General features: G+C 40.6%; 1 protein-coding gene across 1 annotated transcript in view; it reads left to right on the forward strand.

The window, feature by feature from the left end:
- Window positions 1-16,153, forward strand: part of C4H3orf70 (chromosome 4 C3orf70 homolog) — a 50,920-nt gene that overhangs the window by 28,197 nt on the left and 6,570 nt on the right. The window lies entirely within an intron of this gene.

Here is a 16,153-nt window from a genome sequence, read left to right on the forward strand (position 1 = left end):
CAGCAAAATGAACAGTTTCAGAAGAAATGGGAAGACCAGAGAGAAGAACTGGAGAACAATTTATACATTGAGATGATATTCTATAGGAAAACAATTGGAAAAGCATCTAGAACTCTGCTCAATGAAATAACAAAGCATGATTCCAGGGGACATTACCCACCTCTACCAGAGAAGGGATGGACGTAACATGCTGAATGAGACATATTTTTGGACATGACCAATGAGGAAATTTATTTTGATTAATTATGTGTATTTGTTTTGAAGTTTTTCTTTCATTCCTTTTAAATGTTTAATGGGGTTGGGAGGGTGGGAAACAGCAGGGCTTATTAATTTATATGAATAAAAACAACATTAAATTCTGGAAAACAATGGAATAAAAACATTCCATTCTGGAATGGTTGGGCCAATTCAAAGCTCAACTAAAATTATGCCTAGAACAATTGCTCTTTTTCTCTCATCATTTTTCTCAATCTGAGGGCTGTAAGGTGGGTACTCAGGTTTGCTTTTATTATTTTATTATTTCTGATTTTCTTAGTCAGTTGGATCATTTCTGTTTGGTTGTTGGTAGCTTGTTTTCCTTCCTTTGAGAACTGCCTGTTCATTTCCTTTGATCATTTATCTACTAAAGAATGGCTCTCATTTTTATACATTTATGCCACTTTTTAATTATCTTGCATTTCTGAACTTTATGATTTTCCCTAATTGTTTCTCATCTGATTTGAGCTGCATTTATTTTTCTTTAAATTTTTATTTGATCAAAACTGTCTATGTTACCTAATTTTTTATTACTTTTTAAATGAGAGCCACAGTTGTGAAATCTATCTTCTTTTGTCTTCAGATTTTTTAGGATATTTCTTGGGAAGGGCAATGTGACCGAGTGGATACAGGCAGGGCTTTAGAGCCAAATCTATCCTCTGATGTGGCTGGGTGATTCTGGGCCAATCACGTACCCTCCCTGCTCCTGAGGCAGCTTTTTGGGTCAGGTAGTCAATAACCATGTACCGCACACTGCTTAACACCGGTGATCCAAAGAAAGGTTGACTCAAAGCCATTAAATATACTCTGCTCTAAGGAGGAAATATTCCTTGGTAAAAAATAAAAAATAAATGTCAGCTAAGCAGCTCTGCTCACAGCAAGGGGGAAACCGATTGGCTCTGTCTTTTGTAAAGACCCCCGTGGGTCCCAGTATTGCAAGATCACCCTGGGGAGGATGATGGGGTGGAGGGGGAAGGGGTAGAACAAGAGGCAGAAAGGCTGTCTCATGAAAGGAGGATTAACTTTGTTCTGGATGCTCCTAGAGGGCAGAACCAGAAGGACTGGGGGGAAGTTGCTAAGAAGCAGATTTAGGCCCGAAGCCAGGAAAATCTTCCTGACAATTAGAGCCATCCCAAAATAGAAGGAGCCACCCTGGGAGGAAGTGGCTCCCTTTCTGCTTTTTTGGCAGAAGTTTTCTCATTGGGCATCTTATCAAGGGAATTCTCATTGAGCTGGAGTTGGGGCCAATGTCCTCCCAGGTCTATCCCGAGCCCGTTATTTGGTGACTCTTTTCTTCCCGCTTCCCTCCTCTCACCCCCCACTGATGGCACAGATGGGCAGCTCGAGCAGACAATCCAAGCCGCTTTTTATAGCATTTCAAATAAAGTTATAAGCTACAAACTTGATTAGTCACTTGGTTGCTGTCTAAGGTGTTTTGCTGGGAAATGTTTGGAGGCATTCTTGACTCACGAGATTAACACGAAATAATAATGCCAAAAACAGATGAGCAATTTTAGAGGGACTATTTTGGAACTGGGCAGAGAACACAAGTTTATAGCCTTCTACTGTTTTAATTATGTCCATTAAGGAGACACGGGAAATACACTTAATGCTTCCCCAAACCCCTGTAAAATATTCAGGTTCTCAGGAAAAAATCAACTGTTTCACCAAGAAACTCCTCTTCTTGCAGAATATATAATGACTGGAAAGAGCCATTCTTGGATGGGATAAAGAAATGGAATCATCTCCATGAGACAGGGAGACTTGGGGGGCTCAGGTGCCCTTTGGATCAACGTGATAAACTGATTGTGTGGAAAATCCTTTGTTTTGAGATGGTTTGATTTTTTCTATGGCACAAAACCCCCAGTTCTCTGCTTTTAAAAATCCAAGAAGTCACAGCAACCAGGGAGAGTCAAAGACTTGGGCAATTTTAGAATACAGGAGGAAACAGATCTCGGTAGTCCTGTGCTAGAGCCCTCTCCTCTTATTTAATAGGCTGAGAGAACAAGTATTTATATAGACCTACTATGAGCCAGACACTGTAGCAAGTGCTTACAAATCTTATTTGATTCTGACTGTGATTCTGGGAAGGAGAGGCTATTATTATCCCTGCTTTACAGTCAACTGAGGCAGTCAAATGAAATGACTTGGGCAGAGTCACACACCCAGGAAGTGTCTGAGACCAGATTTGAATTTGGGTCCTTCTGACTCCGAGCCCAGGGCTCTAACCACTGGGCAACTAGCCACCTCTTGCCTTAGCTCATACTTGTGGAGTTATGGTGGAGCCAAGATCTGATTTTTCTGACACCCTGTATTTTTAGGCATTGTTCATTTTAAAAGAGTTCTAAGTGGGGTATAACTGGTCCACCAACAGCAGCCACTCACTTCTCTTCAGTTCAGCTCTGTTCAATTTAACATGCATTTATTAATCGCCTACTGTACGCCAGATACTATGCTAAGTGTTGGAGGTACAAAGACCAAGCCAAACCAAAACAAACCCAGTTCCTGCCCTCAAAAAACTTACATTCTATTGGTTCATTCATCAACTGTTTATTAATAATCTAAAGCATGCCAGGCACTGGTGATACAAAGGCAGTGATAATAGCCAGCATGTACACGGGGCTTGAAACTTTACAAAGATCTCACAATAACCCTGAGACTCGGTGCCATTATTTTCCCCATTTTATTGCAGAAGAACCCGAGACAGACAGAGCTTAAGTGATTTGTTCAATATCACACAGCTAGTGAGTGTCTAGGGCTAGATTCAAAGTCTTCCTGGCTTCATGTTACGTCCTCTGTCCAATGCCCGGCTTTCCTTGGGCACAAAAATAAGACAATTCCTGCTTGCCAGGAGTTGGAATTTTACTACATTCCCCCTGCAAAGCAGCCTGTGTTCTTCCAGTCCTATTAATTGCAGCATCTTGGGGAAGGTTGGAGGTTCTATTTTATAATCAATGCAAGTCGAAGTGAAGATGTCTTGAACAGATAAAGGCACGCATTATATCTATTTGTTTCCCTCAAGTGCTGTCCCTTCAGACTGGGTCCAGATGACATCAGTCATCAAAAGGAAGGCTGAAAAGAATTCCCTTTCTTATTTCCAAGTGTCTCAATATGCCGAATAGAGCCCAAATGAATTCTTCAGTTTTGTCCAGATGTTTCTGTTTCTATGGCTACAGCTCCACACAAGGTCATCCAGTTGTGTCTTTTCCTTTATGTTTTCATAGTAACCAGCCTGAAAAATGTGCCCTGGAATGTAAATGATTACAAAAAGTCAGATGAGGAAATATCCCATTAGAACCTCAAGGTGTCCCAATCAGGGACCCCCCCCATGCAAAGCTGGGAGCACCTGATGGGGGTGGGAAGGGAGGGGCCCTGGAGAGGTCTTCTGTTTCGATAACGACTGACTGCTGAGTCTACTTTTCTATCTCCCAAGTGCCATGTAAATCCCCTTTGTTAGATTGTCATGATTGCAGGGCGGCAACAAAGCTTAGTGGTTAGAGAGCCAAACTTAAAACCAGGAAACCAGTCAACCAACCAGCATATATAAAATGCCCATTACTAGATTTTCCTTGACAAGACACTCCATCTTCCATCTAGGAGCATTTTCACCGGCGGTCCCCATGTTGGGAATGCCCTCTCAGCTAATAAGAAGTCTTTTCCCATTTGCCCTGCAAAGCTAGGATCATCTCCCATTTATTTCCCTTATCTAATTCTTGTTTGTAGGGGAAGTTCCCATTACACATCAAGTCCTTCTGTCCTAGTGACCATTGTAATTATTTCAGCATCTTTCGGAGAAGGGTCTACATGCACATTAATCAATCAATCAGTCAACCGGCGAATCTTTCTTAAATGCTTCTTATGTGTCAAACCCTGTTTGAGGCCACAGGAAGTCCGGGACCCCAAAATTATCTCTGTCCACAACTGAAGCATCGAGGAAGGATTGTTGTGAAGGAAACAAGCAAAGGGAGGAAGAAAACTCCTTAAGACGCAAACAAAATAAAACTTCAAACTCTAAACCATTTACATAAAAAAGTTAACAAAACAACAACCATGATGACTTTCCTGCTGGTTTGCTCCCTGTTCCAATCTCTTCTCCATCTGCGTATTTATAGTTTTGTTGCTGTTCTCGTTTAAAGATGTAGTTGTAGCCAATGTGAATATTTCTCTTCTAATTCTGCTGCTTTTGCTCTGCATTGCTTCATATAAAAGCCCTCCATGAGTTTTTGTATTTCTGTATTTGTAATTTTATGGCACAATAATGTTCTATTAGAATAACATAGTACAATTTATTCTGCCATTTCCCAATGGTTATACATATGGCCATTTAATTTTTTTTTGTTACTACAAATAAAGTAGCCCATGAATATTTTTGTATGAAGAGATATTTTCTCCTATTTTATTATATTTAGTCCTTTAATAACATCCAGATTGCTTGCCATAAAAATTTCACTAATATCCATTTAGAAGTCAGCGTTGACTATTTGACCTCATGGAAAGAATTGTGTAGGATGCCGTCTTTCTGTATGGCTCGAGAATATGTATAATATGGGAATTCTTTGTCTTTTGGAAAGTTGGAAGGAGTTTGCTTGTGAATCTTGCTTTTCTGCTCTCTCCCCCTCAGCCATCCCTTGAATGTGGCAGCGCATTATTAGCCTGCCAGATTTCTCCTTCTGATACTGTCTATTTAGGTTATCCGTTTCCCATTTTGTCAGTTTGAGTATTTTATATTTCTGGAGATATGCATCTATTCCTTTTAAGTTCTCAAATTTCTCAGCACAGAGCTATGCGTAGTAGTCTTTGATAATTTCCTTAATTTCATTTGCATTTGTTAGCATCTTTTTCTCATTTTGATCATTTGAGTTTTTGCTCTTTTTTCGATTAAACTTATTAGCTTTTCAGTGATATCGGTCTTTTCAAAAACAGCTCTTTTTATCGATTCACTTATTCTTTTGTTTTCCATTTAATTAATTTTTGCTTTAGATTCAAAAAATTCCATTTCCCCCTGTTCCTTTGTTTCTTTTAGTTCCCACTTTCTTAAATTTATATGCGGCCCTATATAACCAAGCTCAGTGATCAAAGGACCCCAAAGGGTACCTTCCCCCAGCCCCAATCAACTTGTTTTTTCGCTTACCTTATGGTTGACAAACTGCCAGCTCTTGCTTCTCTCATCTTCAGCATTCAAAGCAGCTCTATGAATTGAATCCAGGCAACAGAATGCTTGGGTTCGGGGACTTTCTCAATAGCCCTCCTGCTTTTGGCTCATGCTCCCACTATGTTTCCACCAAGAACATTAGGATTTGGCTCATGTCTAGTATTCCTTTGTCGTACTCGGGTAAATATAACATTGAATATAGCACAGTTATTATTTAACTGACAGAATCACGAAGGAGTCAAGGTATTCTCTGGTGAGTAGAGCCTTCCCCAAGGCGCTGCATAATTTTCCAGACTTATCTTGAGGTTGAGGTGTTTTTCCTCCTTGCCTCCCGAGTGAATACAGAACTTGGGTTTGCTAGAGAGTCAAGGGGAGCTTCCTTTCAGGGATTCCCCCCTCCCCAAGAGATCTAGACTGTCCTCAAGAATGATAGGTCCCTATTCTAGGGAAGGACATTCAGTGTTATTAGTGAGTTAATCTTTATTTTTTCCTGCTCTCGCTTCCTAAGTCCAGCAAAAGGTTGGTCTCTCCATATTATGCCTTTGTCACTTGTGTTGCAGTGGAAAAGAACATTACATTTGGAATCAAATGACCTAGATTCAAATTGTGTCTTTGATATGCACAATTTAGGTAAGTCGGCTCACTTCTGCCGACCTCAGTTTCCTTCTTCGTAAAATGAGGTTGGACCTGATGGTCTCTTCCAGAACTAACGCCAAGATTCTATGATTTCACCACTGTTTGTTCACGTTCCTTCAGGATGATGACTGTTGATTTGTGGGTTATTGGTCTTCAGACTGACTCGTCAATGGAAACTTATTAAATTTTGATACAATGATGTCAAATCAGATTTTATTTTGCTTCTCTTGCATTCTCAGCAAACCAAGCTGTCAATTCTCAAAAAAGGGATATTATAACTAGAAAAGCATTTCTACCCATGAATAGAAAATTGGGAGAATTCACTCTTTAAAAAATACTTTTATTGATGCCTTTTGTTTTTTTTTGGACACAGTCATTTCTACTCTCTGTGGACTGAATCCTCCTTTATGAGGAAGAACAATTAAGGAAAAATATCCAATAGGGATCAGATCCATCTGACGTTGTGGTCTATTGCCTCTGCTGTCCACAGTCATTTTCGAAATGGGATTTAATGGAAAAAGAAAATAAAATATTGATGAAGTGATTTAAATCTCTATGAAATCAGAAGAAAAACAAAGTTCTGGGAAGTTTACAGCTGACTCTATTTATGCAAACAACAATAAGCCTATGTGAAAACTGGAACTAGAAAATCCAGGGGATTTCTTGATCGTATGGAACTAATTAGTAATGAGAACACAGTACTTTAAAAATATATATTCTTTACTTTGTTAAATATTTTCCAATTGTGTGAAAAATTTTAACAGTGATTTTTTAAAATTTGGAGTTTCAAAGTCTCTGCTTCCTCCTACCAGTTGAGAAGGCCAGGATTATGATATCCATTATCCATAAGCACTGTCCTTTAAGAGAGAAATGTTCAGTGAGCGGTAAAACAGGGAGACATGTGCTCACTGGAGGGGCTGACCAGAGATGTGGACAATGTCCAGCCAGAGGCCAAATGGAATAAGGATTCAAAATGGATGATGAAGACCTTGCAGATGACATTGTGCCGATTGCTTCTATTGCCGAACGTCGCAGAGCCTCCTAAATGAGACCCATAATCGCTCACTCGTAAGCTACTTGTTTTTTAAAAAAATCCACAATGACTTCAACTAATTGCTGAGCACCAATATTGAAATGAACTCGTTCCTGGAATTAAGAAAACAAAATAATTGTCATTGTTATTTCACTGCAAAACTGTCATCCACTGGCAACAGATGACTCAAATTATTTCATATGTCATGGAGAGCTGGGCTTGGAATCAGACAGACTCGAGGCTGCGTGACCCTGGAGAAATTATTTCATTTCTATTTGCCTTTTCTGAAAACTGGGGATAATGGTAGCACTTACCTCTGAGGGTCATTGTGGAGAACAAATAAGATAATAATTGTGCCTGCCCTATAATAAACACAATATACATATTATTATTGCCCCAGTAGAAGGATTTCTAGAAAAAAAAGCTATTTTTATACTTCCTTCATGACTGGTTGAGTTTGCGGTCATAAATGCTTCATAAACTGCCACTGGAAGAAGAAAAGAAAAAAGAAGGAGGGGAAAAGAAAGGAGGAAGAAAAAAGAGGTAGAAAGGAAGGAAAAGCTAAACATTAGTGGTAAAATTATATTAATAAATGAGGATAGCTGGGTGACACAGTGGGCTTGGGATCAGGAAGATTCAGCTTTCTGAGTTCAAATCCAGTTTCAGACACTTACTGCGTGACCTTGGACAAGTCACATAATCACGTTGGCCTCGGTTTCCTTATCTGTAAAATGAGCTGGAGAAGGAAATGGCAAACCACTCTGTTATCTTTGCCAGGAAAACCCCAAATGGGGTCTTGAAGGGATGGACACGACTGAAAATGATTGAACAGCAGTGTTAATCAATCTGTCTTCTGAACCAAGAAGGTATTTAAAAGTCTCGAGAGAGAAATAAGTCTATTCTGCTTCGTAAACTTGTTTTTCTAGATCACTGAGATGTGGTTCTTTCCATGCTTTGAGTTCCAGCATCGAGCATCCTGAACCCTCTGCATCCTCTCATCAAGGCGCCAGTGGGCACGGTCACTTCCATGGGCAGGTGCCCTCGAGATCCCTCCAAGGACCCATCCCTTATAACCTCATCTGGTTGATTGGGGAACCGAACACAGAACACAGGATTGTTTTGAGAGGAAAGGAGCTAACAAACAGCATGAGACACAAAACACCCTGTGTCCTTGGGAATCATTGCCTGTTCTTGATTTTGCTCAGTGACTGGGAAACGGCTCCTGGGGCTGGTACCAAACATTGGAAAGTCCTTGTCCATTTTTGACCTTGCCTCTCACTGGAGCATTCTGAGAAAAGAGTCTCAGAAAACTGCGGAGCATTTAAGGCTGTGTGGCACCGGATCAGCCCCCACACTTAAATATTCTTTCTGCTGCATCCAGAACTGCCAAGTGCATTGATTTTGACTTTGGAAGCGATGACTTGACAAACCCTAAAGCAAGAGAAACTCAACGGCCATGAAATCTTCTCTTGGAGATAATAACCATGGTTTTCTAGCACCGCTATCACAACACTGCTGAGTGTGATGAAAAACCCACGACTCTTGAAAGAGGTGAGATTTCCCAGGTGGCCAGCAGTTTCCCCGCTTGGCCCAGGCTGGGCTTATGTGTCCCTAGTTTTGGCTCTGGAGAGACCCCAGTACCTGTACTCGGGGCTCAGGTTGTTTCTGATGGCCTTCGTGTCTTAACTCTCGGCGTTTGAAGTTAGAGGAGTTCAGATCTTGCCTCTGTCACTTATTACTCGTGATCTTGGTCAAGTTGCCTTAACTCTCAGTTTTCTCATTTGTAAAATGGGAATAATAAGGTTGATAATCAGGATAAATTCAGGGTCGTTGTGATGATAAATGAGATAACATTGGGCAAGTCACTTTTTACCCTCAGCCTCCGTTTTCTCATCTGTAAAAAAGGACAGTAACAACATCTGCCTCCTATGGTTGTTGTGGGGATAAACTGAGATATCTGTAAAGTACTTTGCAAACCTTAAAGCCCTATGTAAATATTGGCTAGGATTATTGCCATCCTCTGCCTATTAGACCTTTCCCGCTAGATCTCCCTTAGGCATCTTAAACTCAACTTGGCTAAAGCAGAACTCATTATCATTCCCCTAAAATTCTCCGTACTTCTTAACTGTCTTATTTCTGTCAAGGGCACCATCCTCCTTCCTGTTAGGTTTACGACCCGTCTCAACACTTACACCTCCATATCCAATGAGTTTCCAAGTTTTGTTTCATCTGTCTCCACAACATCTCTCAATATCGTCCCCTCTCTCTCGACGGCTCCCCATCCCCATTCCTCCCATCCCAAACATGCTGTTCTGGCCCTCATCCCATCTTCCCCGGGCGATCGCAATAGCTCCTACTTGCCGCCCCTGTTACCGGGGGCTCCTCTCTCCGATTCATCCAGAGGGATGGCCAGGACACTCCCTGGCTCTAAAAGCTTGGGGCTTTCCATTCTTCTAGAATGATGTGCAAACTCTTCAGACTGGCACTATGGCCATCCCCAACGTGGCCCCATGCTGCTTCTCCAGCTTTATTTCATGTACTTTCTTTCACATACTCTGTTCCAGCCAAACTGCCATAATGGCTGTTCCCTGTCATGACGGCCATTTCCTACTTCCATTCCCCTGTTAATCCCTACCCAGAAACTAAGCAGTTTTGAGTTCAGAATACTCTTCTGTCTCTACCTGCCCACTCTTCAATATTGTTGTGATCCTTGCAGTTTCCTTGTAAACCTGATTTACTGTTAACTTTAAACTTATCATCCTTTGGCTATTTCCTTTGAACAATTTCCATTCATCCATTTGTTAATTTATCCAATAATTAATCTTTGAATAAGTAAAAGATATGGATCATACTTCATTATATATCATTTCATACATCATATTATACATGGGAGATTATAACTGTATATTACCTGGTAGCATATATGTATATCTGTTTCTTTTTTTTTTTTTTAAAGGGTTCTTTCCTCAAATTGCTAGTCTTTGTTTTCCCCGTGTGATTTGAAATCTACAGGGGACTCACCAGCTCCTTACAGTAAGCTGACATTGGGTCATCCTTTACCTCTTACTTTAATTTTTAATTTTTTTTTTAGATTTCTGAGTTAGGTTTTTTTAGCAACTTGGTCAATTTGCACATCAAAGTCCCTCCTCACTTCTCCCAGAATTTCATATTACTTTGATCCATAAAATCACAGTTCCAGACAAAAAGAAAGAAGAAACTTTGACCTGTGATGTCATTTCCCTCCATGGTCATAGATTACAACACCCTCTGAGGATTCTTTTTTGTCCTGGAAATTCTCCTTGTCTTCCTGTACCTTCAAAGAGGATCTATCCAGCATTCCAGATCCACCTCCCTTGGAGTCTTCTAATATTTCAAGAGTAATATCCGATATTTTTATGTTCAGTCTTAGTCAATAATATGCTCTTATCTTGATAGGTATACCTACTATATCTCTTTCCACTGACCTTTGGAGGTCCCTGTTATTTTAATTTTCCTCAGATTATGGTGTTCTATGATTTATAGCCATATAAACTACCAGCCACATAAAATATTAAAATAGCCAGATAAATTACTTACCAGGATGCTATTTGTTTTTGTGTCAATGAGTGGTTTGGGATCATTGAAGGCAAGACATAGTTTCCCACACGCAGTCAGTGATGACCTTGTTCTGCTCAATTCTGGGATCAGCTCATCTGTTTTCTGACAACACACGGACATATATGTATACACATATATACACATGTATAAATAACCATATACACATATGTTTATACACTCAGAAACCCCGATGGACTTGCAATCCCATTGATTCAGGTGGTCCCTCCAATGCTGGAAGGAACACAATCCATGCCTATGCGTAACTCTCACCTTAGTTGTTTGGAGTTGGGTTCATGTCTCACTGCCAGAGATAAGACCGGTAAAATGGTTTTATTGGAGAGATGGGCCTTTGCTTTCATGGAAAGCTGGAGATGAGTAAAAGAGCTTTTCGGCTTCTTGAAAGGAAGTTAGGCCACAATTCTCCTCCATTGTCCTTCTGGATCCAACTCATTTCCATGTCTACTCTTTGTCTCAGATATACCGTTGGGCAAACTCTATAGGACGACCTTCCAAATGTATATTGAAATCTGGCCAATAGATATTCTTCATCCTCTTGGGCTTTCCTGTCTGAATGGACAGAGTTTATAAAGTTCTTAGAGTGATCTCTTTCATGAAGCTTTTCCATGCTGCAGCCAGCATGATATGATCCACAAACAAGAGCATACAAAGAACTAGATCTCAGCATCCATAGGGGAGTATTCTTTTCTTAATTCTAATGTTCTTAATTGGATCTTTCTAGTATATGAACACATGTCTCTCATGTGCATTTCTTATATGTATATATATATATATTAGATATATAATACATATATATTAGAACACACATGTATATGTATATATGTGCACACCGTTTTCTGTTCATGTGTTACATGTATTATGTATGTTTGTGTACATATATACACATACATTTTCACAAACAAATAATATGTATTATATATAAATATATTCAGAGTGTCACAAAAATCAGTGCAATTTCGAGCTTTTGCAATACTTTGTATTATAGATAGCGATATGAACTAGACCTTCCTGCTACATATCATAATGTGAGCAATATAAATTTTCATCCACTTTGTTTTTCTGCCATAGATGGTTAGATGCAGCTTTAAAAAGGATTACTGGATTTTACCAAAGAAAGTTCATAGCCTTTGTTTATTCTGAAACACTAGCACCACCACCACCACTAGCATTTATATAGCATGTTGAAGTTTGCAAAGTACTTCATAAATATTACTTTTTTCTTCATAGCACCCCTGTGAAGTAGGTACTTATACTATCCCCATTTTACAGATTAGGAAACTGAGGCATAGGGAAGTTATGTGATTTGCTCAGGGTCATACAGCTAGTGTTTTGGGCTAGATTTGAACTCAGATCTTCTGAATCCAGATCCAGCTTTTTAGCCACTGTATCACCTGATGCATCTCAATCCAAACATCTGAGTCCCAATCTCAATCCCAAGCTTTGTACAAGGAGCAACTCATAGAAATCCTATTTGGTCCCTGATTAATGCCATTTAAAAAAACCCCAAACTTCCCAAATGATGACATCCTTGAGTTCATTTCTTGCCCTCTGTTCTGGGAAGCCCTGTTTTCAGTAAAACCAATGAGTCCCAGCAAGAGTTATCCAAAATGGCAGCAGTCCATCCTTCTCTGGGGGGAGCTCCACCACTGGGCTGCTCCTGGCCAAGCTACCTTGAATGTTTTTTACCCAGAATTCTCAGCTGGAATCACTCTACAAGTTTCCTATTTTCCATTGCTTTTTTTTTTTTCATAAGTCCCCAAGGGTGATTCTGTCATCAGTTTTGGATGAATGGTTTGCCTAAAATCTTGCAAACAAAATTATTTTAGTGTGGAAGTCTGATTTCGTGCGTACGAGGAGATCCCTGGTGTGCGAGCACATTTCGTGGAGGCACATCAGCGATTCATCTGTAACTGATAGTATAAAAGCGTTACCCAGGTAGAGCCCAGAGAGATTTCACAGTAATGTTGCAAATAATTTTCAAAAATCATTAAGCACATGAAAGCTCTGCGTGGTCCTTAATTTTTTCATTGTTCCCACCGCTCTGACAATGAGTTTGCTGTCTTTTCTGGCCCTCGGCATATAGGAAGACTATTCCCTGAATCCAGCAGGGAGCAGAGAGACCCACATATGAAATTTCTTTCGGGTCTCCCGCAAGATCCTCATCAGACATCCATGAATTCCATTTAAATCCTGGGTGATGGGCAGAGGTTCCTCCCAAACAGAATTTCTTTAGTTTTCTCTCTGGGTCCCATAGCTCAAGAAAGAAGTGCAGCATCTTTTGGAAAGACATGAGGAGTACCGATTCTGGTGTTTTCAACCTCATTGGACAGCTGTCGATTTCATTGTTTGATGGAGGTGGGAAGATAGTTTAGGAACTTCATTGAGCTCTGGCTTAGCTACTGTTCATTTGTTTCAATCATGTCTGATTCTTCTCAGAAAGACCCGAATCCAAATCTGGTCTCAGTGCAAGTCACTTAACCTCTTTTGCCTCAGTTTCTTCAAATGTCAAATGAGCTGGAGAAAAAAATGACAAACCACTCCAACATCTTGGCTAGACCCAAACGGGGTCACAAAGAATCAGACAGGATTGAACAATAAACTTTATTGGGCTCATTTGAAACATGATTCTGAGAAGGGTACATTGACTACCCCAGACTATTAGGAAGATTAGGAACTTCTGCTTGAATAGTTAGCCACTCGAAACAATTAGCTCAAAGCAAAGGTGCTTTCTGCCATGGCATGGTGCCTTAGAAAGTCTGAATATTTGTTCCTCTTCCCTAGTTGCTTTCTTCCATTCTTTTGCCTAGTTTGTTCCCAGGACTGAAACGCTACTTGTTCTCCTCATTTCTTCTTGCTAGAGTTCCTGGTTTTTGACAAAGTTCAGCCTCATTGTCAAGTCATATATAATGCCCCATATTCAAGTTGCTAGTTCATCACAACCTCACCCCATTGGTGAGTTCCTCTCAAGTCTCCTGAGTACCTCACTCTGCACCCTCCTATCCCCTTCCCCCTTTTAAAAGCAGCTTTCTTTTGTGCAAGGGCAAGAAACTGTCTTTCTTTTTTCTTGTATTAATATTCCCTGTACTTAGCACAATGTCTGGCATATGGGAAGCACTTAATAAATACTCGTTACCAATTTATTTTATATAATTTAATGTATCATAAGTGTCCAAGTTGAATGTAAACTCCTCGAGGGCAGACACCGGTTCATTTTTGTCTCTGTGTCCCCAGTGCCTATCACAACACCTGATACACAACAAATGCTTGCCAATGGACTGATTATTTAAGAGGAAGGTTCAGCTCAGAGGTCGGTACCCGTCCCTTGGAGTACCCGGGAGTAATGGAGAAAGCCTGTGCTTGCTGCCCCCAGGCCAGCTTGGGTCAAAGCTCTAGGAGCAGGTTCTCTGTAAACCCATTGTGTGAAGGCAGGACAGCCAGGAAGACACCTGGACAGAATGAAAGAGCAGACCATGTGCTTGGTGTGCTGAGTCAGACATGTGCTAAATCAGGGTTCTGGTGAAAACCTGCCCAACGGAAACTCTGCCTGCTGGCGAGAGTAACCAGTAAGAGCCCCATCACCCACTGACCTCGCCAACAAGTAAAACCAAGTTCAGGACAGAAACCAGGACCTCTCAGTCCCCCTTTTGTCATTTGGGTGGGTGGGAAAGGGAGGCATTTTTAGAGTATGTAATAATAGCTCCCAGTTTACAAGATTATCTCTAACACATAAAAATCCTGGCAGAGACGGTGGGATTCTTGCTCCAGTTACAAATAAAAAACTGGAGCTCTGAGAGCTTGGAACTTGTCTGTCTTTTGATTAGTTAGGTAGAGATGGGACTCAAGCCATTTTCAGGCTCTCAGCTCTGTTTCCCCCATCCCATATTGACAAGCAGTGTGGTATAGTGGAAAGAGCACTGGCTCTGAGTTAAAAACCTGACTGATGTTTTATTCCCAATGTGATTGTGGGCCTTCCCTTCTGTGGGAAAGTCAATGAGTTGGACTAGTTGGTCCCTGAGATTCCTTTCAGCTCCAAAGCTGGGACCCTATGAACCAGGTTTGAATCCTGCCCTGTACTTCCCACATGACCCTGGACAAGTGACTTAAATCCTGTGTATCTCAGTTTCCTTAGCTGTAAAATGAGGAATAGAATGACATGACTTCTGAGGTCTCTTGAACTTTATAATTCTGTCACTTTCAGAAAATCACTTTCTGATTCTGTGTTTCTATTTCCTTGTATGTAAAATGGGGGGCTTGGACCAAACGTCCTTCCAGCCTTTGCGATATCTTTGGTCCATTGTTCTCAACAGGTAATATTTCATTAAATTGACACAGGATAAAGAAAAAAGTTAAACTGATTTATTCCTTGAAATAGAGAAGACTTGGAGAGGGAGGGATAATTACTGTCTTAAAATACCTGAAGGGTTGTCATAGGAAAGAAGGATTATATTTGTTCTGCCAGAGGGCAAAATTTAGGATGAATGGATAGAAGTAAATTTCGACTCACCTTAAGGGAAAATTTTCTCGCTATTGGAGCCATCGAAAAACGAAGTGACTGGTTTCTTGTTCCTGGAGAAGTCTGTCCTCATTGAAGATGTTTATAGAAGCTATTAAAGATTCAGATTGAAGTTGGACTCGAGGGACTCTGAAGTCCCCTTTGTATTGATGGAACTCCTAGAAGGCAGAGCTCAGGACCATTCAGGTGGAACTCCTCCCTGCCCCTGTTCAAATATAAGATACTTTGAGAAGATTTTGAGAAGTCACCAGCCCTTAGCACTGTGCCTGGTGGATGATGGTTTTTGGTGTTGTCATTTCAGTCATGTCCAATTCTTCATGATGCCATTTGGGGTTTTCTTGGCAAAGATACCGGAGTGTTGCTATTTCTTGCTCCATATCACTTTACAGGTGAAGAAACAGAGGTAAAAAGAGTTAAGTGACTTGCCCAATGTCCCAGAGCCAGTAAAAGTCTGCAGCCATATTTGAACTTAGGAATATGAGTCTTCTTGCCTCCAAGTTCAGTACTCTATGCACTATGTACCACCTAACTGCCCCTGCCCGATAGATAAGAAGTGCTTGATAAATGCTGCTTTCTTTACCTGGCCACAAATTTGATTATATTAGGATTTCATTGCTTCACCCCCCTTAAATTCATCCTGATTTAGGAAATGAGGTTACTTGGAACAAAAGTCCCCACAGGAAAATTCTTGAAATGTCAAGGAAAAGTAATCTCTTTGTTGATGATATCGTAGGATTTTGGGCAATGTGGCCCAGTAGAAACACAGATCTTGGATCTGATCCCAGCTCTGTTCTTCCTCCAGTGTCTCTAGGCAAATCTCTAGGCAAATGGCTGAACCTCTGCTTCCTCCTAGAAAACGAGGGAGCTGACGTCTGAGATCTTGTCCAGCTCCCAATGCCAAAAATATCAATGAACTTTTTAAATGTAATGAAGATGGATATACCTTTTT

The sequence above is a fragment of the Sarcophilus harrisii genome, chromosome 4 (genome assembly GCF_902635505.1).
Source record: "Sarcophilus harrisii chromosome 4, mSarHar1.11, whole genome shotgun sequence".
Taxonomy (NCBI): domain Eukaryota; kingdom Metazoa; phylum Chordata; class Mammalia; order Dasyuromorphia; family Dasyuridae; genus Sarcophilus; species Sarcophilus harrisii.